The following is a 27,181-nucleotide window of genomic DNA, read 5'->3' on the forward strand; positions in this document are numbered from 1 at the left end:
GCAGCAAAGAGGCCAGAAGGTACAGCCACACAGTGTCCTGGTTGTATGTGAAGTGGCCTTGATGTTCCTCAGGCCCTTTGAACTGCAGCAAAGCAGGTTTGGGGTTTTTTTACTATTTTTTGTATGCGCATAGCACTAGGCTCCTCTGGGCAGACTGCAGCAGATCACTGATGTGTGTGTGTTGCTGCAAATGTAGTTTGCAAAGCCATCTTACGTGAAAGCGCTATGTGTTTGGCAATTGTAAACGCTGGGTGGAATGGTGTATCTCTGACTTTCAAATTCACATTTTCCTACTGAGATGGACTGCTTCTCTCCATGCTGGGTTTTGCCAGATTGAGGGTGGCTGTGTTGTCTAGGGCAATAGTAGGGTTGTGACTGAGCCTTATTCAGAAAAATTGCTCTGAGCTGGTCTCTCAGTTGGGCATCTCTGTGTAAAAGGGTATCTGCTCATATGGAAAGGGTCATCTGTGTATTGAGGGCCCAAAGTGGGCAGGACACTTGTCAGAGGCCATGCTGGAGATTCGGAGCATAACACAGGCCGTCTGCATGTCCTCAAAGGTCCCTGCATGCGGAGGCAAGAGGCGTGGGAGATAGGAACCAAAATACTGCATGGACCAGCTGCCTGAGCCAAGCAGTGTGGCTGCCATGGGCTTGGGCCCTGTGGTCCAGTGAACCAGGGTCTGGACTTTGATGATTTATATAGCCAGGAGAGATGTAACCTGTGGGGTTTCTGGGCAGAGCTACTTGCCATTTAACCTTGGTAATCTTGAATTCTAGTAACGCAGTAACTTTAAGGCTAATGTAACAAATTTAAGCAGTGAAGATCTTTCAGATGACACTTGCATAATGATTCCACTTTAAAAATAAAGTATGGATTAGAAAGAACATATTAGTTCAAACATTTTGCAGCCATTTGGGACCTGACATCATAATTCTCTTGAATTAATGAGGGTTGTCTGTAACATTCTGGCAAAACTTTCCTTCTCTATTCCTTGTTTCTCAGCTCTATTGTACCTTGTCATGTTTTTAGTCTATGCAAAGAGGCTAAACAAAAGCCAAATAAAACACACTGAAAGATCTCTGCTGATTTCAGAGGTCTCTGGAGCAGACTGTAATACTATTCATCTCTTAGAATAGGGATCCAATTTTGAAGGCATTTATACTGATGGAATAACTGCTAGTTTCAGGAAGTTATTCTGCATTTCCATCATTTAAACTCTTCCCCTTTTATTCGCCTGTGCATCACCAGGCAACGCGTCTGTGCTTTATAAATAAAAGTGAGTGACAGTGATTGTATCCTCATGCGTTCTTACAAAGACTTTATTTTCTATTAAGTTCTAAGCAGTTCTGGATGAGTAAAAGCTTTATACTTCAGATTTACTTTTTATTTGTGCCACTTAAATTTTTCATCTATATAGAGTCATTGTCCCTCTCCAGTCCTTCCCAGTCCTCTCCTGCCCCTAGCTGTTCCTCAGCATTTTAGTCAATAGGAGCTTCATCGGTGCAAGCACATTAAGAACTAGCCCAAAAGCAAGTGCATTATGAGAAATTAAATAAGAGGAAAATAAGAGAAAAGGAAAGGGAGGAACTGACTATACCCTGTGCAAAACAAGGGCAACAGACAAGTACAGGAGCGAGGAGGGAAGATCTGTTAAACTTGCATTCAACTCGGTGGAAAGAGAATGGGGCCAAGACATGTAGTGTGTCTGCAATTAGCATACAGTGCCTTGGGACAGTGATTTCCAGTCTGCTATTTCCCACTTTGTTTAATGTTTAATTCAAATTGTGTACTAAAAATAGGAAGCATTTTGGAGCTGAAAAGATGTGAATGGCATAGGGATAAAAACCAGAAACTGCAAGAGGAATGCTGCTGTAGCTGAAACAGCCCTGCTGGGATTTCTAGCTTTGCGTCCCAGTCAGTTATGGTTACAAAATGCAGATTTGCCTTATCTGGGCCATTTTGACTGAGAGAGCACATGGTAGTCCCTTTGTGAAATAAACAATGAGACAGAGTGAGTGGTCATCTGTCTAACTCTTTTCTGTAGCTACTGCTATTCCCTTTTTTTTGTGAAGATGTTTGTACAGCTGACTACAAATAGCAGGAAGCTTTTAAGCTTTTGGAAGATTTATAAAAAATGCTGGAGCTTCCAGTTTTCAAATAGCATCACTGTAGCATGGCTTGTTTGTCCAGAACTAGAAGGTCAAAAGACTTTTCTCTGGATAAAATTATGAAACCTTATGCTTATGCACTAGCCTCCTCTCCAGAGAAGTCTGGAAAACTTTTTGCCTGATGTCCCAATTCTGCAACTGCTCTGAAGAGATCCCATAAAAACGCAGAGATGTCTCTTCTCTAGCCTAAGCAAGAAAATCAGCTGAAAAATCATAAAGCAGCCTCACCTAATTCTTAAACAGTTGTGCATCTCAAGCTTTAGAAGTCCTACAGCATGACTATATGAATTTGGTGTAGGAAACCCTCTTTCCAGCAGACATTTGAGGTGATGCTGCCACTTCTCGCTTTGGACATGCAATATGTTGAGACCAGCATCTTTGGCTTTCTATAAAACAGCAGATTTGGGGTGATAAAGACACAAACCAGGAAACTTTCAGAACTTCAGGCTTAGTTTTAGGTCGAAGTTACACAATATTTTGTGAATTATAATATTTGTAACATCGTCTCATATCTTTGCCAAAATTTCTGTTGACTTCTGTTTGATTGATGAAATGCATTTGCCTATGCCACATATTAAACCTTATACCCAGGGAGGCTGACAAAGAATAAACTATCCTGAATTTGGCAAAGCCTCATACTTCTTTCCAAACTTCATCTCCCTTAGAAAGTACAACCTCATTCAATTAGACCAAAGGGTATTTTAGAAAAAATGAGCCATATGTTCCATTTTCTGCCATTTTTAAATCTAATAATCAAATTTGCTTCAGAGTAACCAAGAAAAAATTAAGAGATTTAAGTTCTTAAGTAAAGTTTGGACTGTAGTTTTGTGATTCAAAATGGTATTGATAGAAATTGGGTACCTAGAGATACCACCAAATATACCACCTGAAGACTGCTTCCAGATCCTGCTTAGCTTTGTAAAATCTGGTCCACAGAATGTTAAGACTGAGTGGAGTACTTGAAGGCCCTCCATTGCACTGCCAGGCAAGGAATTGGCTTTCATCTCCTGGTAAGCTTAGAAAAGTGGTTTTGTGTTGTTGTTGTTTTATTGTAGTTTGTTTGTTTTGGGGGATTTTTTTCTCCCTTCATCAAACTTCATTTCTAGTTTCTAATATGCTTTATAGGTGACAGTTGTTATGGAGTTACAACCAGCTATAAGCATCCAGGGTTGAATGATCATTAACTTACTTCTGAAGAGAAGGATTTCAGCTCAGAGGTGAGCCAGGTGATATTCCAGAAGCAGTGAATTGTGTCCAGCCCCTATGTGATGGATCACTGGCGTCTGAGCTGCAGCTTATGTGTTACAAACGTTTTGTGAATGTATGTGTCTAGGAAGGTGTATTACAGACACGTACCCTTATCATTCTCTGAAATTTGTATATGTCTTTATAGGTGAATTGGTTTCCAAACCTGACAGTCTCTCTTGTTTTCTGTTACTATTAGAGAAGAGATACGAGGGACAACTCAAAGCAAAGCACTGGTGTGTTGCGTGTGGCTGGAACCGAGCAGTCAGCCACAAACTGAGCTGCAAAGCTGTTCCAATTGCATCCTGATTCCTGAGAAGCCACTCCACGGAGGTGTATGTTTGGACCAATACAGCATGTTGTCGCTGCGGAAGAGGAGGGCAGGGCTAGGTGTGCTGCATCTGCTCTTCTTGGCATCCCGGCAGTGTGTTTCCTCCTGCAGTAAAGCGTGTTGGAAAGCTTAAATAAACCTTTCAGGGGCACAGCTCATGACACAGTCTTGGGGCAGTAGGGCCATGGCCCACGTAAGTGAGGGGAGCCTGGGATGAAAAGAAGACTCTTGCATCTTTAACTGAAATAATTGCCCAATCAAGTTCCAAGTTTAGCACAAGTGGGATAAAAATAGCTTGCTGTGTAGAATCACCTGAAGTAACTGCACCTTGCAGAGCAAGAAGGAACTCCTTGATATCCTGATGACACATCAGGACAGCAATTCTTTAACACTTGCAGAGTGTTTTTTATCTTCAAAGCTTCACAAATGTTAGCTAATTAATCCTCACAAAGCCTGAGGGAGTTAACGTATGTATTGTTACAAGCCACAGGCCAACAAAGGACTTCACAGTTGTCACCATGCTTCATGCTGTGGCTGCTGCTGGCATCAGCCAGGAGAGAAATAAAGATCATACTAAAAAGCACTCTCCTTTCCTCCCCTGGCAAGTGGCAGTTGCAATGAGCCTCTCCACAGTTATGTAGAAACCGGGATACAAAATGAAGCTGGGCTACTTCTATCCATCACAGTGTAATACAGCCAGTCACAGCTAATGCCTCCTACCCAGCAAGCTGTGAGCTAAGGCCCAGAGAACTGGGGTGCAGAGTGTGCACAGTCACAATCCCAGCCAGACAGTGCCAGCTCTTACACTGCTGGAGCCAGGCTACAGCCCTGAAGTTTCATCTGCACACCTTGGGGACATGCAGAAGTAGATTCATAGTTGAGACACACAGAGAACTGAGCAACGTGTTGGTAGCTCTACAGAAACTGTAGCTCTGTCTGACCTCTCTTGCTGTTTGTTCTAGAGCCATGATACCAGGGGTGAAGCAACAGCCCTGGGGCATCTTGCTGCTGCGATAGAAAGAAAATGTGCTCCTCTTTAGCACAGATAAAGGCTATCTGTGCATGGCTGAAGTGAGATAGTGTTTGGGAGCCTCCCAGGATACTAAAGACTGTATTTTCTTTCATGTCTTGTGCTGTTCAAGCTCACGGCACTGCCCCCTTCCAACTTGCTGTGTTTTGTAGGTCTCCCCACTTGCATAACTGCAAGCAGAATGCTATGGTTTGTATAAATAATATGGCTCAGGGAGGGCACATGTAACAGTGTACATGCTGATATGAGCCAGTTGATGCTTGAACATCATGTGTCTCTGCACAGTGTACCAGGAGGTTTGACATCTCTGCTGCTACATCTGTCAGTCAATAAACCCCATGCTGCCCACCTTTAGAGGGTGAGTTACATGTGGAGGACTGTTTTCTCTGTAGTTACCAGGACCAAGACAGAGCGCTGGGATTGTGGGAACCTGTGTGGAAACTGCCGTGGTAGACACGGCTTGTGGAACAAAGCTGGATGTGGCTGCAAAGCATCAGTTTTCTGCTTGACTGAAAGTCAGGCTATGCACCCTGAAGGAGGTTTGTTTTAGCCTGTTGTTAAAGACCTCATTTAATGGTGATTCTACTGCCACCTCAGTGAATCTCTTCCAGTGTATCTCTATCCTGTTTAAGGTTTTCCTAATATCCAACCTAAATCTCTCAAATTGTCACTGTTGCAATTACTTTCTCATCTGTTACTTCTCCCCATTTACTTCCTGTCCAATCCATCATGAACATGGAAATTGCTTTATTTCCTTTCTCTGTACAACAGCCGGGTTGTACTTAAAGGATGCTGTTGTGTCTCAGCTCAGACTCCACCTTAGTTTAAACAACCCCAGTTCATTCAGCCTGTATTTGCAGATTGTGATTTCTAAACAGCTGATATCTTTTGATCCTCACATCTGATATGTCCCTGGTTGTTCCAGGTCCTCCTGGGGACATACTGGAGATGTGACCTCACCAGTGCTGAACCAACAAGTAAGAATTACCTCATATGTTTATAAGGTTACCCAGCAAGAGATCTCTGCCTTCTGGGTGTGTCAGTGTTTACTGGGGCCCCAGGATGGGCACAGGCCCATGTGTTGAGGAGGGACAGCAATTCCCAGTGGTCTAGAAAACTTCTCAATTATATATTTACCATCCCATTTTCAGTTTTTCCCTTTTTCATTATATCAAGTGTAGTAGTAAAGGAAACTTAACTTCTGTTAATAAATCTCTTCTCTTGTATCTTCCCAATTTAGGATTGCTAAAACACAGCAGCAGTAGTGATGATATCACAGCTGCACTAGAAAATACATTCCAAAATTAACATAACCGTGACTCTACCAAGTGAAGCAAACATTGTAATTGGTGAGTCATGATAAAGTGTAGAAAAAAGAGAGTTGAAGATATTTAGCAGAAAGACCAAAGGTCACACAAGAAAGACACAAAAGTCAGTATGAGAACAATTATGTTATAATATCTTAACATTTGCTGCTTCAGAAAGTAAATAATGTAATTGTAATTAAATGTGAAATACAAGTATCATTTTGGGGAAAGACAAACCAAATAGCAAAACACAAGTATGCAGAAGTACGTTATTTGTTACCAATATTCTGAACCTGTCAAAGGGGTGTTATGTGACCAATACTGAAATCAAAGGCACATTTTGACTGTGAAATGTAAAACGGAGGAAATTAAATATCACTGTGAGAGACAGAGGATGGTGTTTTATCAAAAGCAAAATGATATTTGGTGACCAGAAAATTTGGCACTTTGGAAAAAGTAAAGGGTATCTTAATAATAGGGAAGTGACCTCTAAGTTTCAGGTACTACTTCCCAGCACTTGCCAAAGAGTCTGAGGAACACTCCTCCCTGCAGTTGTCACTATGTGCTGCAAGAAATGAATATAACAAAACTCAGTGTAAGATCTTATGAAAAGGGAGGGTGGTTTTATTTTAAACAAATCTATTCCATTCCCTCGCGCTCATTCTCTCAGATTGCTCATGTGTGCACACATGTGCATTTCTCACCTGTGTTCACAGCCACTGAGGAGCTTTCTTTTTCTTTCAGAGGCAAGGAGTGCTGAGCTTTGAGCCCTCACTGCATCTCTTGGCTTCCTCTTTTCCAGCAATGACAAACTCCCTTTGGATAGTCCTTTTGTACTCTGTAGGAGTTGAGAAATTACTGTGGTGTAATACATTGGCCTCAAATGTTGTTCTGTCCTTGCTCTAAGAATGTAAAGCAAGGCTGGTTCCCTTTGTCTTTCCTCACTTTAAGATTATAAGCCTATTTCCTGTTGAGACAAAAGGAGGGCAATGGCAAGAGAGTTGTGGTATATCCTTGCTCCCATCTTGCAGTTACCAAAGTACAAGACTGCTGCTGGTAAACCATCTCTGATGAGGTCTTATTGCAGAGTAGCCAACTCGTCTTCATGGGAACAGCCTCCTCAGCATTTATAGCTTTTTTGTGCAGGTTGCATCCTTGGCAATCAACATAAGAAATTCTTTTAAACCTTGCTCTTGTTTCTTATGGGGCTTTGACACACAGGCATTCCTATTTATATGTCAGCTAGATTAATCTGAAAATATACATCACAAATGTCTACACAGTTGATAACCTGCAGCCAGGACCTTGCAACTTGAGAGATGTTTCTCCAGACTCCCAAAAGCTCCTAACCCACCAGAGGCTGCCAGTTGGGGTGAGCAGCCTGATACAGCCCAAACACACCTCTCATCCTGGTGAGGATGGGGATCAGTGCTCGCTGTTTGTCTCATAAGTGGATAAGACAGGATAAGAAAGGCTTTTGTTTGGGGGGTGAGCTAAAGCAAGGGCCAGAACTGTAGGCTGATAACAGGGAAAGCCGTTACTAAAGAGCTGTAAGACAGAAAAATGCAACTCTATATTATTAGTTAATATCTTCCTAAGTTGTTTTACCACATCCTAGTCTAGGACATCTGCCTCCTCACCATCCTACCCAGCCCCAGGATGGTGCCTCTTGGGGCTTTCTTATGGCCACAGCTTTCCCTGCCCTGCTGCTGAGGACACCTCACCGCAGGTGGGGAGATGAAGAACTGTCCCTCTCTTCCTGTGAGCCAGGCTGCTTTTTTTGTTTCCTCCTGACTGCCAGGCTTCTTGTGTTAAGAATACAGTGGTAAAACTTTATAAATTGCAGCCCTTGAAAAAAAGGACATTTTACAATCACTTTATTAGAGTTCCACTATCCATCCTACACTGAGCGTTTCTTGGAAGATCAGAAATGATGTGGCTGTTAGATTAAGCATCCATCTCTGTATACCTATGCAGTTAGTTTTAGGATGACACACTCAGCCAGGTCCATCAGGAGAAAAAGCATAATACACTATTAAAGTTGCAATTACTGTATTAGGTCCAAAATATAAATCCATATACCAGCTGTTATAACCTAGCTAAAGAGGGGGTAGGAATCTGGCAAATTATTTTTGTGGAGTTTTATATAGCTACTCATAACAGTGAAATTAAGTGAATGCATGTATATGTGTGTACAGCTAGATTTATAGTCTCTCCTTAAAATGTAAGTATTTCAGGTCCTGCTGAAGCAGCACAGAAACAGAAGCCAGGATTGTTTCACCTGCATAGCTGACCCCAGCTCTCATGTATTCGGATACGCCTGGCAATACTAGAGGGACTCGCCTGTGCTTTGCCCAGCCATTTCTTCAGGGCAGTTGTGAAAAAACAGGGATTTGAGCCTTGGAGCACCATGAAGCAGAAAGGAAGCTAACACTGCAAAAAGGATTTCCTTCCCCCACCAGGACCCCTCAGTGAACCAGAGCCTTCAGGGCACCAGTGCTGGCTACAGCACAAAGCTCTGCTTAATATCTGTGGCTTTTTCTTGTATTTTCTCTCCTCCATTAGATATTTTCAGCTAGATCTCTAGCCAGGGCAAGTTAATGTAGCTTTGCTGGTTTGGAGGACCTGAGGAGATAACCCTTAGTCAAGTATGCACAATAAGCATAATAAATTATAAATATGCCAAATTTCATTATTTGGGGTGGTGGAGAGGGAAAGGAGATATTTTGGCCAGTCTGGCCAAGGTCCCCAGCAGGGCAGGCGCTGCAGAGGCATTTCTGTCTCTCTGCAGGAGTCCAATGGGGGCTCTGCGGGGTCTAGCTCAGGCACCACTGCCTCTGTGCCACGTGCCACCTCCCACCACCGTTGCATCCACAGTGACATCCTCTCAAAGGGGCCGGTACCCTGGAATTGCCCTGTGCATTCCCCCACGCGACGAGAGGTCTGCTCGGGCTTGGCAAAGACTGGTGGCAGCAAACCCCATCCTGAAGGACTTTTCCTTGCTCCTAGTTGCATGGCCCTGCTGCATCTGGATGGTTTTACCTCCAGCATTGCCCTGTGCATGACTGATTTACTTTAATATAATGAGTTCTTCTCTCTCCTTCATATTTCACTTCCTTACCATGTTCACTCTTCCCAGCCTTGCCGTGCTCTGAGCAGAGCAGCCCCTGCTCCTCCAGACTCCCTGTGCAGGACAGGCAGACCTTCAGGCCTGGCAGAAGTCCTTCCCCATCTGTTCAGCTCTGAATTCCTCTTCATGTGTCACCCGCAACCTGAATGGTACAGAAATCCACAGGGGACCCTCCTCAGTGGCTGCAATGGCACAGACGCTTCTCCAAGGATGAGAAAAAACATTTCTGAGTTCATTTACCACAGTCTAGGAGTGCATATGATCACCTTTCACAAGTACTCACCCTGCAGCTGAGTACCCTGTGACTTTATCTTTTTTAATTAATTTTTTTAATTAATTTAATTTAATTAATTTTTAGCTTTCCATCTTACCATAGCAATTTGTTACCAGCCTTTGCTTTTCCAGATAAATTCAGCCTTTTTCTGTTTTTCAAAGTCATCTTGGTGTTATTGTGTGATATCCTGAGCCTTTGCTGCACTGGCAATACTGCCAAAATTTATGACATCAGAACATTTTATTATATATGTAAATATTACATGTTAATGTAACTTCCTATTTTGTAAATGCCTCTAACGAAGTTGTTGCACAAGAACAGTCCATGGGCATTACTTTCAGTGCTCCCTTGTGCAGAAACCTCTCAGCACAATCCTTCCTCTTCAGTAAAGTCTGTGGTCTTGTTGCACTGGCCAGATCACTGCCCACGGCAGGGTTGTGCTGTGCATTGCACATGCTGATTTAAATGGTAATTTCCCGCAAAACAATATTACAAATGCTTTGCCAATGTCCAGATAGTTATAATTCTTTTTCTCTCTCCAGAAGAATATATTATTTGGTAAGCTTAGGTTACTTTTTCTCCCATTTACTTTCATGTCCTCAACTTTTATTTTATTCAGAAATTGTCCTAACAAATGGCACAAGAATGATCTGAGGCAAAAGGACACGTAATTGTCCGGATTACTTTTCATTTTTTTTCTGTAGGTGCACCAAGTGCTCTTATCCAGGGAGCCAGTCCCCCTTGACAGTGTCATTTGGTGTCCTGGTTACTGTGCTGCATCACTCAGAATCAGGGAGGGCCATCCCCTGCTCTTGTTCCCTCCATCCCTGCCTGAACACACCATCTCACGCTTCCAGGTAAGGACCTTTTTTCCTATTGTCCCTCCAGCTTTCTACCATTAAATTCAGTATTGCTGTCATTACAAGGAAAAAAAAAAAAAAGTACTTATTTAGATTTGAAACCATATTTGACTTGCCTTTAACCTTCATGTCATTTCCATTTCAGAGCAGTTCTGGTTTTTTCCTTGTTCTCCTTTTATTTACATAGCTGAGGAGCCATTTGTTATTTTAATTTCCTTTGCAATGCTTCACTTCCAACAGTTTCCACTGTATTTGTGCACTCTCTGACCTCCAAGTCAGTTTTCATTGCTGATCTGTCTCTTTTTCTAATTCTTGTAAGTGCTTTGATTACTTAGACTTCAAGTGATTAATTTTGCTTTGTTTTAAAAGGGACATGAGGTCTTGTGGCAAGAGGCACATCTCTTGCTTTGAGGTGTGGGACCTGGGAAGGGGCTGAAGTTGTCCCCATCTTTCTGTCTCAGTGGCATTGGGAATGAGCTTGTTCTCGCTGCCTGGAGGGTGGACAGGGAAAATCCAGAGCTCCATCACGTTTTAGAGATTTTTACCAGGATATATATGGGACAATCTTTGTATTTCGGGATGGCTCTGGCAATCTGGGATGCCTGATCTCCCTATGAATAACAACTATTTTGAAGTGATTATTCATCCTGTTAGATCTGAAGCATTTCACTAGTTGTTGTTTTTTCCCCCAACTTACTTGAAGGTTTCTTTGATCTAAATGTCAAACCCTTCCTAAATTGAAGTCCTTGAGTTATTTGGTCAGCTTATTTTCACTAGTTGTTTCCTGGTAGTTAGTTCAATAAATAGTAACAGATCTATTTTTGTTTATTCTTTGATTTAATTTTAACTGAGCCAGCCCATGCCCACTCACTGCAAAATTCTTGTCTATGATTAGCTCTTGCATGATGCATTCCCTGCTCACCAAAACCGGGTCTGAACTGCGCTCTGCGTATTGATTCAGTGGCTCTTTGAGGAAGAAATCTGAATCTCCCAATCCACGAGTATTTAGGCCATAATATTGCTGGCAGTGTTTGCTCTGCAATCGAGGCATGGGATGTGATATTTCTGTGAGAGCGTTATGGAGAATGATAACCTTTCCTGATGCTGTTCCTGGGGACTGTTAGAGGCGCAGTAGAACCAGCCTTTACTGTCCTTCCTCAGACTGATTTTAGCCAAACAGATTGCCTCCCATCCATGCAGCCTTTTCTCTTTCCTTTATAAACTACCACATCATGGCACTACAACATTGATCTGCCATGATAATCTCTATTTCCATCTTTGCTGAACAGCATGTACTTTCCAAGGATTTGTGAAACACAAGCAAATCAAGTCATTTTTAGGACAGCATTTTCCTTAGGCCTTTCAAGTCCTTTAATCTGCACCAATAAAGACTAAGTAGCCCTTTGTCTAACTTTTCTTAACCTTATAATCTGCCTTAGGCCATCAGGGAATAGAGGAACATACTTTCACCTGTGTGCTGAATCATGCAGAGATTCAGTTACACCTTTTCTTCTTGCATTGAAGTTTATTGAGCGATCCCAACAAAAATAACAATGCTAACCATGTTTTCTTTCTTGCTTGCTCTCTCTTTTTTTAAAGCTTGGTTTACAGATTAAAAAAAAAAAAAAAAAAAGGCAGTAAAGTCTTCCCTTGGAAACCTGTTTGCCTTGTATGAGGAACAGGTATTTCAGGGTCTTTATTGGGAATATCTGAGCTGTACAAATACTATGCTAATGTTCACCACCCCTCTGGAGGAAAGGACTGCTCTTAGCACATTCACCCCATATCACCCCTGGCTGAGGCATGCCAGAGATACCAGCCTCCTTGGTTTTATCTCATCCTTTAATGTGTAATCCTCAATCCATCTATTATGACTCACTCGTAAACCTAACCTAATCACAATAAATATGTGAAGAACTAATTTGCAGTTCATAAGATGAACTGAAGTGGGTTGAATAATGAAGGCACTGATGCTACTAACTTGTTTTTGATTTGTTTGTGTTTAGACACATTTTGAAGTCAACAGGGAAGTATATAGAACTTGCTGAGCTCAAATATTTCCTGGTTATTATCTTTTCTAACAACCAAATTCATTTGCAAGAAACCACAACCAAGGAACCCAATAACAAAAGATTTATACCATGTTGGCACTTGAAATGGTCATTTGATTTCCAATGGCTGTCTGTTGCCAGGTAGATCCTCGGCAGTGTTTCTCATCTTCAGATCTACCTATTTATGCAATCTTTATGATTTACCATGTCACAGAGAAGAATCCATTACAGTTTCTGCAAGTAAGCTAGATGCTACATTAGATAACCAAGTTTCCTAGGGCTATTAGCCATATATATTCCAGATAAATTGTTTTCCTTGTGTTATGAAGTCAAAATAAACCTGCTAAAACAGTAACACTATATATCAATATCTTAAATTTCCTATTAAACTCCATTTGCCCGCAGCTTCTCCAGCTGGGGGGAGACCAGCTCGAACAGCTCAAGGAAGTAGTGTTTCTAACATCCTAATGCAAAACAGAGCAGTGCCACATTGTGAAAGCGAAGCTCATGTGTCATGAAGAAAGTGATGTCTTATTGAATCAAGAACTTGATGTCAATCGTGCTTTTCAGTTGCGGAAGCCTGTTGTTTATTGCAGCAGCACATTTTGTGTAAGTTCCTTCCTGATTTATGATGATTCACATTGATAGACTTCTAGTCTATGACACTGCCATCACAAACGATAATTTATAACAGCTTCAGCTCTGCTCTTTCAGTGCTGGTTTTCAAGGACTAGAGCCAAGATCTATTCACCAGAAGTAAATGTGGGAGGAAGTTCACTTACTATGAATATTAATTAATGTTTATATACTATGGTTTATTTTGTTAAGCAGTGATTTAATTCAGAACATTCAAAATGATGCTGTATGGGTGAAAAGAATTAGCAGCCATGTGCTCAATTCATTTCAGAGATAAACCTGGTTCTATTCATTTTCTTTTATGGTGAAACCTGAAAACAATCTTGAGTAAACGTGGCAGAATGGAGAGTGCATAAGCCAGTGACAAGTGGTGCTTCTCTGTTCTCTGTAATTATGCAATAAAAAGAAGATGTTCAGCTTCACCTCAAAGTCCTTCTCCTGCATTGCTCTTCCTATGCAGAGGAGTGAACCTCTTCACTTTGCTACTTTCTTTTTATTCAGACTAATCACCTCCTTGCAGAGTTACTAGTGGAAGTGATTGAGACTAAGGGGTATAGCATCATCTTGATGCTGAAGAGCATTTGTGGAAGCCGAGTGCATGACTCCACAGCAGAATGAGAGAAGGATACACAGCACAGCTATATTTTTCTTTGTCTGTGAGAAAAACAGGAATGGCCAACTCATTACAGATCACTAGCATGTTTGTATTTTTCATGTTATAGCATATAAAGGTATTCTAGCTTATAAAGGTATTCTGTTCTTTTATATTTTGTTAATAAAAAGCCTGCACTCTTGTTTGTGATCCCTGAAAAACTTTTGTTTTATGAGCTTATGCTCTCAAAAACACTCACATCAATTCATGATATGAGTAACAAGCCCATTGGTGGCATGGTATCCCCAACAAGTCTCATTTCTGGTACCAGCTCTTCCCTCCCTGACAGTATAAACCCAAAGGCCAGCACTCCTCACTGACATGGGCTGAGCGCCAGTTGACGATGCTGCCACACACCAGCTCCCGCTGCCTCTGCTGCCTCCGTGGCTGGGTTGTGCTCCCCAAATGATGTCGCCGGTGCTCTCCTGGCTGTCACTCGGGCATGGTGTGGCACAGCGTCCTCCCTGCTGCTGGTCTTATGTACTACCAGCTGTGGCTGGCTCTCCCTTTACTCAGCCGGCTCCACAGAGCCACCTCTTCACTGGCTCAGCACAAACATTCTGCGCTCACACAACAGACAGGCTTGCAGTCTACTCACTGTCCTCCTTCACAAGCCAGACCTAAGTACAGCCGTCTGTTCGGCACCAGACAGAGGTTCCCAGACACACCAGTCAGCAGAGCCTGTTGGCTCCAGGTCTTCTTCTTAAGAGGCTGCAGCAGCTGCAGTCCCCGATAGCTGGTGGCCGCTGTGCTGGGACATCTCTCTCCCCCGCAAGCCCCCAAGCAGAGAGCAGCCCCTGCTCAGCCACCCCTTTACAACCAGCTGTTCAAAGGGCCGGTTCCTCGCTGCTGCTCTCTGAAGCTGCTCCTGCTGGCTGCCCTCGCCCAGCAGGCACACCAGCCTAGTGAGACCTTTCCTTGCAATTTCCATGCATGGTATATATTAGATAAGCCTTAAATAGATTGCACCTACTTCAGTAAGTAGCTCAAAAGTGTGGTATACCACAGCAATCAAGAAAACCCCTTATTCCATTAAATTAGATGTTAGACATAATGTGAGCTGCATTCCTCCATCATCTGCACTCAGATTTCATCACTGAAGTCAATTGGAGCTGCACCTTTAGGATTAAGAAAATAATTTGACCCATTAGGTGTCACAGAACAGACTTCAATGGATTGCACAGACTGAAGAGAGAGCAGAATGTTGCCCATTGTATTTACTATCGTGTTTGTTTTGGGAGCTAAATTATTCCTCCTAATTCTGCTAGCAGTGTAATACGCTGTCTCAGTAATGGAAAGCATATGAAAGCAAGCAGATGGTGAAAGCAGAAAAAAACCCCAGCATGTCCTGATAATGTAGGAAGCAAGTTCATTTTTTTGGCATTAGGCTTTCATAACCAAGGCATGGTGATAACAAGTACAGACACATTTTTAGAGCGCAGTTCATCAAAAAATATAGCCAGTTTCATTGCAGGGCAATGGAAGATTACTTTTTGAGACTTCTATATAGATAAAGCTAGATGTGAATGTTGTTAAATTAGACCAATCATTTATTATTGCTAGAAGATGAGTGACAGAACAGATACTGGTCAGGAGTGATTCCATCAAGGCTCTGGTGATTTCTCATATTGTTAACAAATGCAGAGTCTTTCACCCATTGATTTGCAAATATGCGGCCATCCTGCATTCCAGAAGTACCACAGACCCTTTGATTTAGGTTGTTACCACAGTGGGCAGTATTGGGAATTCGAAATATTTTATTTGGCTTTATAAGTATGCAGCCTTCATTTTGAAATTTTGAAGTTCAAGTTTGTTGCTTCTTGGATATTTGTGTGTGTGTCTGCAGCACATGAAGCTCGCAGCCTGACTGCAGCAGCCCCTTATTTCTCCTGCCCACAGGTCCCGTCCTGCCAGAGCAGAAGGCAGAGCAGCCTCTGTGGGAAACACTCCCATTTGTTTAGCAAGTCTGAGAAAACCAAGACAGCCTTGACCCTCTGGCTGAGTAAAAGGACTTGAAACGTGGTTTCTGGGGAGAACGCTATCCAGCCCCATGACCTTCAAACTAAATTTTCAAGTCTCTCCCGACAAAACGTGGGCAGAAACAAGGCCAGATTTACTGCTTATCATTTCAAGATTCTTCAAAGAAGGGATAAATTAATCTTTGTCGTAATTTTTATTTGAAGCAATGGGGACACATCTTCATATAGCTGTAACACAGACCTTCCTCAGCTTCCAGGAGTTTTGGTTTCAGACAGAGCAAGGGAGGAGGAGCCACAAAAGGCACTGCTGCAGTCGTGAGAGCAAATCACAGTGTACAACTGAGGAAATAAACCCAGATCTGAGCACACTGATCTCTTCTGAGAGGAAAAGGGATGAGGCGAGACAGCCCATTTCTCATTAAAGCATATAATTGGTTACAATGCTGTCTTTTCATCATGCAGTAATGCAGCATACTAAGTAATGCAAGAGTTTGGGGTTTTTTTAAATATTTCATATGCATCTGGTTCATTCCTGACTTGAAGAAACAAAGGCAAAAGAGTATTTTTGATTGCTTGATCCCTCTGAGGATGCTGTGCTTGCTGCTTCCTGAGGAAAGTTGTTTCCCTTTATCTTTTTTAGTAATGGCTTGCTGATTTAACCTCCCAGGAGAGAATGTTTTTCCTTCCAGATTGCTTTCAGTATGTCTGGGAGGTGGTGAGTGGCATCATTCAGATTTCTTTGATGTCCCTGTGTCCTCTTCGATTCATTACCTGCGCAGGACTTGGAGCAGGGAGGAAATGGGATCAATGTCACGTCCCCAGGTCCCAGCTGTTTTCCTGCTTCTCTGCCTGTGCCACCATCTTTTCTTGATGCCACCTCCCCTTTCCAGGTCTTGGGGACACCCAGGGCCACCTTTGCTGCTGGGGCCACGTGGCTTTGGCAGCCTGAGCCAGGGCAAATCCTGAGCATTTCTCCCAGCAGAGCCTCGGGCAGGGACCGACCTGGGGACAGGCCTCAAAACGCCCAGCTCAGACCCACAAGCCAGGCTGGGAGTGGGGTGACAATGGGCTTGCCTGATCCGCTGGCTGGACCAGCTGGCAGGTCCCTGCGGCGGGTCATGTCAGTGCATTGCTTTCCTCTGCTGTGTTGCCTTCCTGTAATCTATGAACCTCTTTCAGAGCCAGAGCCTGAGGTCCCTCCTGCAGTGAAATAAGACCTTGATCCCAAATTGTTTAGACTGAGGTCAGCAAGCTTGTTTTCAAAGCAAAGCTCTGCTCTCCGTGGGTAAATCTCCCTTTTAATTTTTGCTTGACAATCCCGCAGCAAATGGCTTTAACTGCAGCGTCTGTATGTAACTGCTCTTTTTAGTGCATTTCTGTAATGAGCCATGACATATGTGTTGCGTCTTTACACACCTCGGAACAAGGCTATGCAAGCATTAGGAGATCTCTCTAACAACTAGGGAATATGCTGCTGTTCATGGCTCACCCCAGCACTCCTGGCTGATAAGCCTGGCTGCTGAAGGATGTTATCTGTATCTCTAAGATCAGAGGAAGAGAGAAAAAAAAAGGAAGGAGGTATATCTGAATATTTTAAACAGCTAATTCTGGTGGAAACAAGTCGTACAGAGGACACTTCTCAGACGAGGAAGGCTGAGGAGCTGTTTGTGGAACTGTAATGCTGTCCAGGGAAGGAAGTTGAGTGAGAACCGCAGAGACGCAAACTCATCACTCCTTCCCATCTCTGTGCAGCCTTGAGCAGTTCTTTCAGTTTCTCCCTCTGGCAAGCACAATGCCAGTATATCCGTAGCCATGCTCAGACATTTTAATTCACAATAGATGAATTAAATCCACAGCAGCACTACGTGTACCTCGCACCCGTGTATAGCTTGGTGCAGGAGCAGTATGCGTCCTGGTGATGTTGTCCCCTCTTCGTTAGGGGATCAAAGTGCAGTACGCATGTGGTGAAAAACCGTCAGTCACCACAGCATGAGCAGCACCTCCAGATCTGGGCAGCTGGGGTGCTCTCCCTGAGTCTGACCGCCCACATGCTCCTGAGCTACCCCTGCTGGAAATGACCTAGCCCTGGGGCTCAGAAAGCATCTTTCTGAAGAACAAGGTTTTTGCTGTGTTTATGGCTTTTACCTGAAGCAACCCAGCCTGCACTAGCTAACGGGCATTTTTCAGAAGAGCCTTTAGGCTGAGTCTCTCATGTTTCAGGAACAGAGCTGCACTGTTATTTGATGCATTGCATTTACCAGAAATAGACATTTCCAGGAAAATATAGCTGGGTGTTTTTGCCCAGAGGTTCTGCTTCCATCTTTGGTTACAGTCACGCCAAAGATCTTGCTGTAGCCCATCCTTCTGGTGAGGAAGAGCAAGAGGGGAAGCAATGCCCAGAGGTGGAGGACTGCGTGGCTGGAAAGCATACCTGCTGGGCAAAATATCATGTGCATCTTTGTTGAAAGATCATCTAAGTCCAATTCCAGCTTCAGCAGTCACACAGCAGTCCCCCTGATTTACACCAAACCCCTGACCATGCCCAATGTTAGCACAAACTCCACAGCCCTGCCCCGCTCACAGCTGGACCATGTTACACTGTGCAGAGATTTTTCTTTGCACCAAAGTCAAGAAATCCTCAGTTATAGTTCCCACAACTACCACAAAACCAGGGATACTGAATGAATACTGTGAATTAAAACTCTCAAGTTAGCTCTACAGGTGTTCCTCAGCAGGCGCATGAGGGGCCCCTCGGTACCGTGGGCTGAGAGGTGCTGCCTGCAACACCCACACCTGCCCCTGCAAAACCCAAGCACCGCTGAACAAAGGGTTTGGGGCCAAAACCTTTCAGTGGCTGATGCCAGGCATCTGATGTCTTGGGGTAGCTGTGGAGTTTCTGGTGGCCTGAGGCTATCATCCTGCTATTAGAGAAGGTGGTGACCCATGCTGTATGTCAGAGCTGGTGAGCAGCGGGTGTTTGTGGAACTCCGCAGCAACATGGGCTAAGCAGCATCCTCACACAACGCTGTATTTTCTGCTCTATTTACCACACTTAAGTGGCCTTCATCGCTTCGGTAGCTGAGAGCTTCACACTTGTTAACATGTTTATCTGTGCAGCGGCTCTGTGAAGTCGGGAATAACTGTTATACCCATTTCGTAGGGAGGGACTGAACCAGCAAGAGGCCAAACATCCACGCCAAGGTCTCAGTCTGCAGCAGAGTCCAGGCCTCCCAAGTCTGAGGGTCATAACCTCATTTTCCAGTAGTGACAGAATAGGATACAGGACCAAAATTTCATGGGAGAATAAGTGCCAGCACCTGCTGGCTGGAATCCACAGGCTGTGACCTCCCATCTTTGCCAGCATTTGTATTTTCCTCTGTTATTTCTGTAATTTCAAGTATTTTATCATAGTGTTGTCTTGCCTAGTCGACACAATGCTCCCACTTGCTCTTGAGAGTTATACTCTGTGTGGGAAAATGTTGGCAAATTTTAGTATTCCCTGTGTTTGGGCCCAGACACAGAGAGGTGGATGCACTGGAGTCAGGACCCCTCCATCCCTCTGCCACTCCAGCTGCATGTGCAGCCGCACGGCGTGAGAGCCACCACCAGGTACACAGTCCCTTCCCAGCCGTGCCGGGGCTGGGCTCCTTCACCCAGCACAGGGGGACAGCTGTGTCTGTAGTGTGCGGGACATGTGTGGCCTCAGTGGTGTTGTTCCAGATACATGCTAATGGAAGACAACAGAAGAAACTGGCCCCCATGTTCCAAGCTGACCCGCCGTAGAGAAACATCTAAGCTGTGTTGCTCCCACCTCTGGATATGCTGTCTCTCAATGCAAGTGGCAGTTCAGATCTCTGGCTGTGTTTTAGACCTGTTCCTTTATAAAACCCAGGTGTTACTGAAAGAACCATCCATGTCTTCTTTGGGATGTGAAGAACGTGTCACTTGTTTCATTGCCTTAAAAGCAATAAATCTCTTTTTATCTTGATGGTCACTTAGTAATGAAAACCCGTGGCCACATCAGTTATCTGAAAGAGGCTAAATGACAACTTGCTCCACTCTATACAAATCAGCCAGATAGCTTCAAAGCCCTTATCGGTTCCGTGAGGCTGGATATGACCAGCGTGGCCGTAATGGGCCAGTATACAGCACTTTGTCACCCCAGCATGTCCTACCCCTCCTGCTGCAGCAGAACAACGACACACAGAGATTTCTGAGTTTCCAGTGTAATTAGACACAGCATCCCGTAACAGCTTATGGACAAACAGCAACTGTATCTAATAATGCCTTAAAAATTGGTAAATGTCCCATCCAGATATCTCAAAGCATTTCACAAGCCTGGACCTTCTCTTGACTCAGGTATTCATTGCAATGGGTAAGACCCTTTCTCAGGGATTTGATGGTGTTTTCCATTTTCCACCTGCAAATTGGGAAGAAGATTCTTCAGCCACCTTTGTAAAGGGCTTTGGGAACATTGCAAGGAGAGTGCTATTTCGGTATGAGATATCTGTAGCAGTATGTCACATCGAATTCAGCTGGGGAACAGCTGGCTCCATTGTTGCAGCACTCGTTGAGGACTCAACTCCCAGATGTATTAAGACTCCACGTGTGACTGAGTCTTTTACACCTTCATGCCTCACCAGTAAAATGGAGACAATAATTTTTCTCTGATTGCATGGATGTTGAGAGGTAGTACATTAATGGTACGGAGACAATCACCACACAAATACCTGCAACTGATAATTCTGCAGTAGCCACAGACACAGCATTCATCTGCATCTGTATTCAGCAGACTATTGAAGGAACCAGACTATTAACACCTTGATTCTCAGGGGAAACGCCTGGAGATTCAGACCAGACGCAGACATCCAGGTGTTGCTGAATTTCCTGGGGCGCAGTGTCCACATTTGGGCTTGAATGTAGATTGCACAGCTAATCCCCACTTAATTTGTATTAGCCCAAGCCTCAGTGTGAATGCCAACAACTGTCTTACTAGGAATATGAATCTGGATTCAGCTGCCCATTTTGGAGCTTGGGTCTATGTCTCAAAATTACCCCGTTGTCTGCTTCAATATAGTCTGAAGCTGGAGATTTATTTCTACAGGAGGCAGGGAAACATATTATGTTGCCAAACTACTTCCAGTCTTTTCCACAATTACAAGTCAGGGGATGGTGTGTAAGTCTTGTGATTTCTGTCCTACAATCTAAACCAGATGGGCTACCCTTGCAGCAGAAACATTTAAGCAAGAAAAAAAAAAAAAAAAAAAAAAAAATCACAGAAAAAGTTCTGTTTTCTGATTGCATTATTATGACTTACATTATTTAATGAGATGCACATAAAGCTAATTTACAAGATAACTCAATCACCGTCTTTGATTCATCCCAATAAAATGTGGAGGTTTTGTTTTCTCAGGGACAAGGAGGTGACCATAGAATAACACAGTAGTTGTGCTTATTAGAAACAGAAAGCTCTCAGCCTGCAGAAGGAAACACTGTCTCAGTAAAGCTCATATTAAATTAATCCAAATATATGAACAATCAAACGTGATCCAGCAACACCATGTTACTATTATCAACCCAGGTGAGATTAATAGAAAAGAGCACAGACTTTGGCAAGTGAGAAAGAGGGAGATTATGAGGAAATCTGTGGCCAAGGTTCTCCAGCACTCTCAAGGCAGAACAGCCAAAATGCTCTTGTCCTCTTGCCGTACAACGCTCCAGTCCTACTGCTTGTGTCAGGTACAGGGGCTAATACCTGTGAAGCTCCCTTGTTCACTTTCACTTTCTTCTTTTTGATACAAATATCAGTTTTTTAAAAAATGTCTAAGTATCAAACATGCAGCTGGCAAATTGGACTAATAGGATAGTAGTAAAAATCACTCTCCTGTTCATTTACTCCTTACACACATGAAAGACAAGACAGTATCAGAAGCAGAGAAAGAAAAAAAGACTCAATGAATCAGATGCCATTAATCTCAGAACTTGAAACCCAATGAAATAACTGAGATGCTGGAAAAAATATCTGCTGTAACTAAAATGGCTGATTGGTGAATGCCCTGGTGAAGGCCAGTGTATAATCTATTGGGAACCTTGCTAAAAGCATTGATGGGGGGAGCCAGATCTACATAACTGCAAAATGCAAAGCCAGATGAAGTTATTTGGGAATTTCAAAAGATGGGCTTGCAGGAGGAACACTGAGCCTCAGCAGGGCACACACGTTAGCACACCAGGGCAGACCCGAAGCTGCTCCTCCACAGCCCTGGGCACCGGTGGAGCTAAAATTGCCGTCACCGGCCAAGGCGAGTCCCGGGAAGCTGCCAGGCACAGCTGGCACGCCAGGTGCAGCCCCAAGTTTTGACAAATCCCAAAGTAAGGGAGATTAAGAGATTAATGGTCTGATTTTCACTCTTTTGACTTTATGCATGTGCTGCTCTACCCAGGTCTGAAGCATCGTGGCAGCCCAAAGCCTCTGAGCTGGATTTGGGGATGGGGTGGCTGGATTTGCTGAGCTGGCAAAGAGCTCCAGGAGATCTGTCGGAGCAGCTGCAGAAAGCACTTGCAGCAGCATCGCAGCACTTTCTGACTGCTCCTCAGCCACAGCGAACTGGGGTTTTCTACATTTTTAATCCATTTCTATGCTAAATAAAGTAGATTTGCTTGAACTGCCTGAAAAAGTGACCTGGACCTTTTGCTGTGCTGTCACACAGGGTGTGATGGTGGCTCAGCAGTGTCACTTTCAGGGGAGGAGCAGAGCTACACCGGGGATCAAAATCCTTAAACCCCCAAGTGAGATGGAGGAAAGCTCACCTGGCTGTGCGGGGCAGCACGACCGGAGGGCAGCACCCAGGGGCAGCCTGAGGAGGGCAGCAAGAAGCAGGAGAAGGAGGGAGAGGGAGAAGAGGCCTGGGGAGTAGATGCTGATGTGAATGAGGAGGCAGAGTGAGCATCTCTTTGCCTCAGGAGAGACCTAGAACAGCCAGAATAACTGACTGAATCTTACTGGTGTGGTTGCAACCAAAGCAACACCTGTAACTACTGTGTAAATTGCATAATCAAAGAACTGAAAACTGGTTTTACCAAACATCACAGACTACCATGCTTCCCAGTGATTCCGTCAGTCAGACAGGTAGGACTAAGCTTGGTAGCACCAGCACGGCTTCATAAATGTTTTCTGGTCATTTTACACTATTCTAAAATCTGCCTCTGAATACTTGTGAGTCTTTTTTTTTGCTGGTAATAACGCATATGCTGTCTTGGATCCTGGTTGCATGAGGTTAACAGATAACCTTCTTATTTTTTGCTTTCAGTCTTTCAGCATTTCTGCCACTGAAGATCCTCTTCTACAGCTTCAAGTTGAAGAATTTTTGTGGCAGAGTTGGCATTGCCTGTAATAATTTATGAATGTGATATGTTGACATGTTTACTGTGTGCATACATTGAGCTACTTCAATAGCTGGATTGTCAAGATGTGTACCCAGGAGAGAGAAGATGGATCCAGGCATACATTTTTGAGGAAACACTTGGGAAACAAAGCAGGGGCCCTTCACTGTGATGTTTTGGCTGGGCCCCTGCTAGGCTTGCTGGAGAGATTTCCCTGGGAGGAATGTGGGCGCCTGGAAAGCAGGACATGAAGCACCCCAGAGAATTTAGAGAAAACCACTTAAACAGAGGTTTTTGAAAGCAAGACTCCAAAAGGGGTCATAAGTGCTCAGATCTATAGATGTTTAATTTAGTAGATGTTGGCAAGACTACAAAATAAAGTGGATGTGAAGTATTTTTTAACTAATGTGCTTTATTTAAATGGTTAAATGGCCCTTCTGTTTTAAAAACGTTGTTTGGATCATGCAGGAAAGCTGAAGGTCTCTGTTCTCACGTACGTGTGTGAGCTTGAAGAATGCACGGGGTACATAGGCTGGAGCTTTCTCTAAGTGTGCGAGAACCAGAGTATCCCATCCATGGAGAGGCAAAAGCTCAAGGCCCACCATAAGCAGAGGGTAAGTCAGAAAGTCCACTGTACAGCCAGAGATACAGCAGTAACCATAACAACACCATCATCTTTCTTATAAGTCCTCACACGTAATTCTACTAATGACTTTTATTAAACATTTAAGCCTTAGCATTCAAGTGATTCATACTTGTTACAAAAAAACACCCCATTAACACAAAGTACAAGCTGAAACAAAGTTAATGAGCCCTAGTACTTGCAGGATAATTCAAAGTTTAAGGGTGATATTAACAAAAATAAAATAAGGAAGAGTGGGAAAAATCTCGTTTCATTGTCCACCAGAGAACCTCAGTTTTATCCTTTTGGTTCATAAAATCAAATCTATTGCTCAAGTGACTCTTACACTCTTATTAAAGGAGTACAGGAACACATATATGTGCATACTTAAGTACCCCTATGTGGCCATAAAAGGTCTGCCTGGCTGTCCATGGGGAATGCAAGTGGGACTTGATTCATAAGCATGAAAGAGGGGATGTCATTACCGTAATCCCCCTTTATTTCACTGCTTGGTCTGGGGCTCGGCCTTACGTGATGGAGTGGCTGGGTGTAGAGCACTGGAAACAGGAGTGTTTCGGTGCAGGGTCTGGGCCGTATGCCCTGTACATCTGATAGCCAAGAGTAAATTGGTCTGGAACTGCATAGGTGAGTATTTGTCCAATGAAAATTTTAAGTATAACTCAAGTCAGGCACGTAAAAAAAACTGAGGCACTAGATATATTAAGTATATCTGGAAATTTAGAGTAATATTTTTTTTATTTGCCTTCTGTTTTTGCACTGTTAGATACAAATGGCAAATGGGTAAGTGGAAAAAAATCACTGACATATTTCTGCCCTTGAAAACATGTGATCTGGTTTAAAGCACTGGCATTTTTATCTTTGTGTTCAAATGAATAGACTAAACATGTTCAAGGAACAAAAAGGGTAAACGGCACAGCTATAAAATGCTGTTTTGGAAGTGATGAGTGAGCAGTTACATGGCGACAGATTTCCTACCCCAGTTATGTTCATTTTCATGTGCCTCCCATCACCCACAATACCTGGCCTAGGAGCTCCCCAGCCATCCCAGTCTTGATAAACAGTTTTGGAAGTGAAGAAAGGAAGGGGTAACAACATGACACAATGGAGCGGTGGAGCAGGGCACGCACAGGAGCACTGTGCACATCTCCGGCAACACCTCCAAACTCTGCTCCTTGGTAAATAATCGCATGGTGCCACAGCAAGTCCTTGAAGAGAACGAGGGGTTTAGATGCAGTCGAGCTCCTTGTGAGCTGCCTCCCCCATGGGACTGGAGCCATTCCCAAGGGGGATCCCTGTGGCAAAGTGCCTCTCATCTGTCTGTCCCCGGAGCACGCACTGTGCTGTGCCTGCAGCAGAGAGGAGGCGTCAGGGACATTTTTTATTGAGGTAGGAGAAGAGTCACCTGTGCCCCAGGGCTGCTCTGGGGGCTGTAAGCTCTTGGGCCAAGAGGCCAGAAATAACCCAGGAGCCGCCAGCTGGAGAGCCTGGATTTACAGACTCTCCAAGAAAACAAGGCTTCGTAAAAGTCTTGAAGGAGAATTAGACATGGGAAAACATTCTACAGCATAAATCATAAATTCTTCTCCATTTGGAGAGAGGTAAGAACTTAATCTCCATTAATTTCATCCGGCAGATGCAGATAACAAAGCGGCCCTCTGCATGGGAGAGTTAACAGTGCTAAGACTGATACGGAGAGACAAGATGCACTTGGAGACATAGGAAAAATGCATCTCTCAGAAAGTTTCCACTATTAATATTTTTCCCTTGCAAATGTGGGTCTTCTAAAACACTCTTTTCTTTAGGAAGGATCTAAATGAAGAGGAGGTGGGAAGTAGAGCTACAAAGCATGTATGAAAGCCTCAAATACATGAGTGGGAGGAAGGAGGAAGAAATGAAAGAATAATGAAGCTTGCATCACTGGGAGCAAACAACAGAAGAAAGGAAATGCATATACTTGTGGCTAAATTTTGCAGGAACTTAGGCTGAGGTTTAAAACTGCTGTGGTTAGCATAGATACTGGCACAGAGTAATTCAGATGACCTGATCAAAGGACAGAGAAACACTACTACTGATTTCATTAGGAAAATTACTTGGCTTAGAGTTAATGGGTGAGCACAGGAAGAAATGCCTTCTTTATAATGTTGACATGGAATAGCCCTGCAAAGGGTAATTGGCACTTGCCGTGTGTACGAGGATTATGTGATTCAGGGTTTCCTTGAATGGGGCCAGGATTTTGCCCTTTGTGGAGATTCCTGTTGGCATCTGCAGGATTTCCACATGTGGTGATGTTGCAAACAGATATTCCTATTTTTAAAAACAGTTAAAAGATGTCTTGTTATTAACATGGTGCCCAGGGTCCCCAGATCTAGCTGCATTGGTAGCTGAGCCCAAATGCTCAGCTCCTGTTCGGGTGTTTTCATTCAAACTAAATCAGATATTTCTACCTGGAGAGCATCTCCAGTGGCCGCCATGCTAATGGCTACTCATCTAAACTAGGAAACAAGCCTGGAAAAGGATCCTGGGGTTGGGTTTATTCCATGCCTTCCAATCTTCTGTCAGTACTTTGCTGTGAGGACATTCTTGGGCATTCAGCAGGCAGGGCTGATCTCTCCTGCTACAGTCCTAGGTGTACTGCAGAGCAGTCAGTAGAAAACTTCAAACCAAACAGAACAGTGGACCTGTCTTATGCAGGAATCCCATTGAATGGAAACACCTCTGTCCCCATGTCACCAAAACCACCTACAAAAGGAAAACTGTAACTTTGCTCAGAAAACCCCAGGGTTTTATATTCACCTTGGAATAAACTGAGCCCATCCATCCATTGAAGAGGCGACTGTCAGGGCAGCAACAGGAGGTGGTGGCCATCTGCACAGCCGAGCAGTGCCCAGGGATATAGCTGGGACCAGGGGGGGCAGGGAGGAGTTTCATGCCAGCAATTTTTACGAATGAAAGGGCTGAGCTGCTACTTCAACCCATGATGGCTTTTCAAAATCCATCCTGAGACAGCAACAAAAAAGGCAGAGGAATGATATTTCCATTGCCTTCTACCAGTAAAGCTGTACTTGATGACAGATGCAACAAAAATTCAATTTTTTTCAATTCTTATAATAAAAATTCAGAATTGCTACTTTTTGTATATTGTTGACCTCCAAAAGTTGCAATATGCAGGTGCAGAGTCTGAGTTTCTTTGTGTCATGGTGAGTCTGGCGTTGTGAGCCCTGCACAGCTAAGCAGCAGAGTTTGGGCAAGCAGGAAAAAGGGCTGGCAGGACACAGCTCTGGATCTGCCCTTTATCCAGACTCAGTGTCAAGGAAAGGATGCATCTTATCCCGTCCCAAACCAGTCATTCCCACATTATAGCAAAATAAATCTAAAGGGACAAAGCTAAGCCTTTCCTACTACAGCAATTGCGTGTACTTTGAGTTGTCACTCTATAGGGTTGGTTGGAGAAAGGTAAATCTACAATGAATAATTAAATGCCCTTTACAGGCTTA

General features: G+C 43.7%; 1 protein-coding gene across 1 annotated transcript in view; it reads left to right on the forward strand.

Annotated features, from left to right (window-relative positions):
- Positions 1 to 23,260, forward strand: part of EFCAB11 (EF-hand calcium binding domain 11) — a gene marked incomplete at its 5' end in the record, with an annotated part of 113,443 nt that extends 90,183 nt beyond the window's left edge. Inside the window, 2 exons of the mRNA XM_082058357.1 lie at positions 10,191 to 10,343; positions 22,972 to 23,260. The remainder of the gene's footprint in view (positions 1 to 10,190; positions 10,344 to 22,971) is intronic.
- Between the last annotated feature and the right edge of the window lie 3,921 nt (positions 23,261 to 27,181).

Source organism: Streptopelia decaocto, assembly GCF_964273445.1.
Source record: "Streptopelia decaocto genome assembly, chromosome: 7".
Taxonomy (NCBI): domain Eukaryota; kingdom Metazoa; phylum Chordata; class Aves; order Columbiformes; family Columbidae; genus Streptopelia; species Streptopelia decaocto.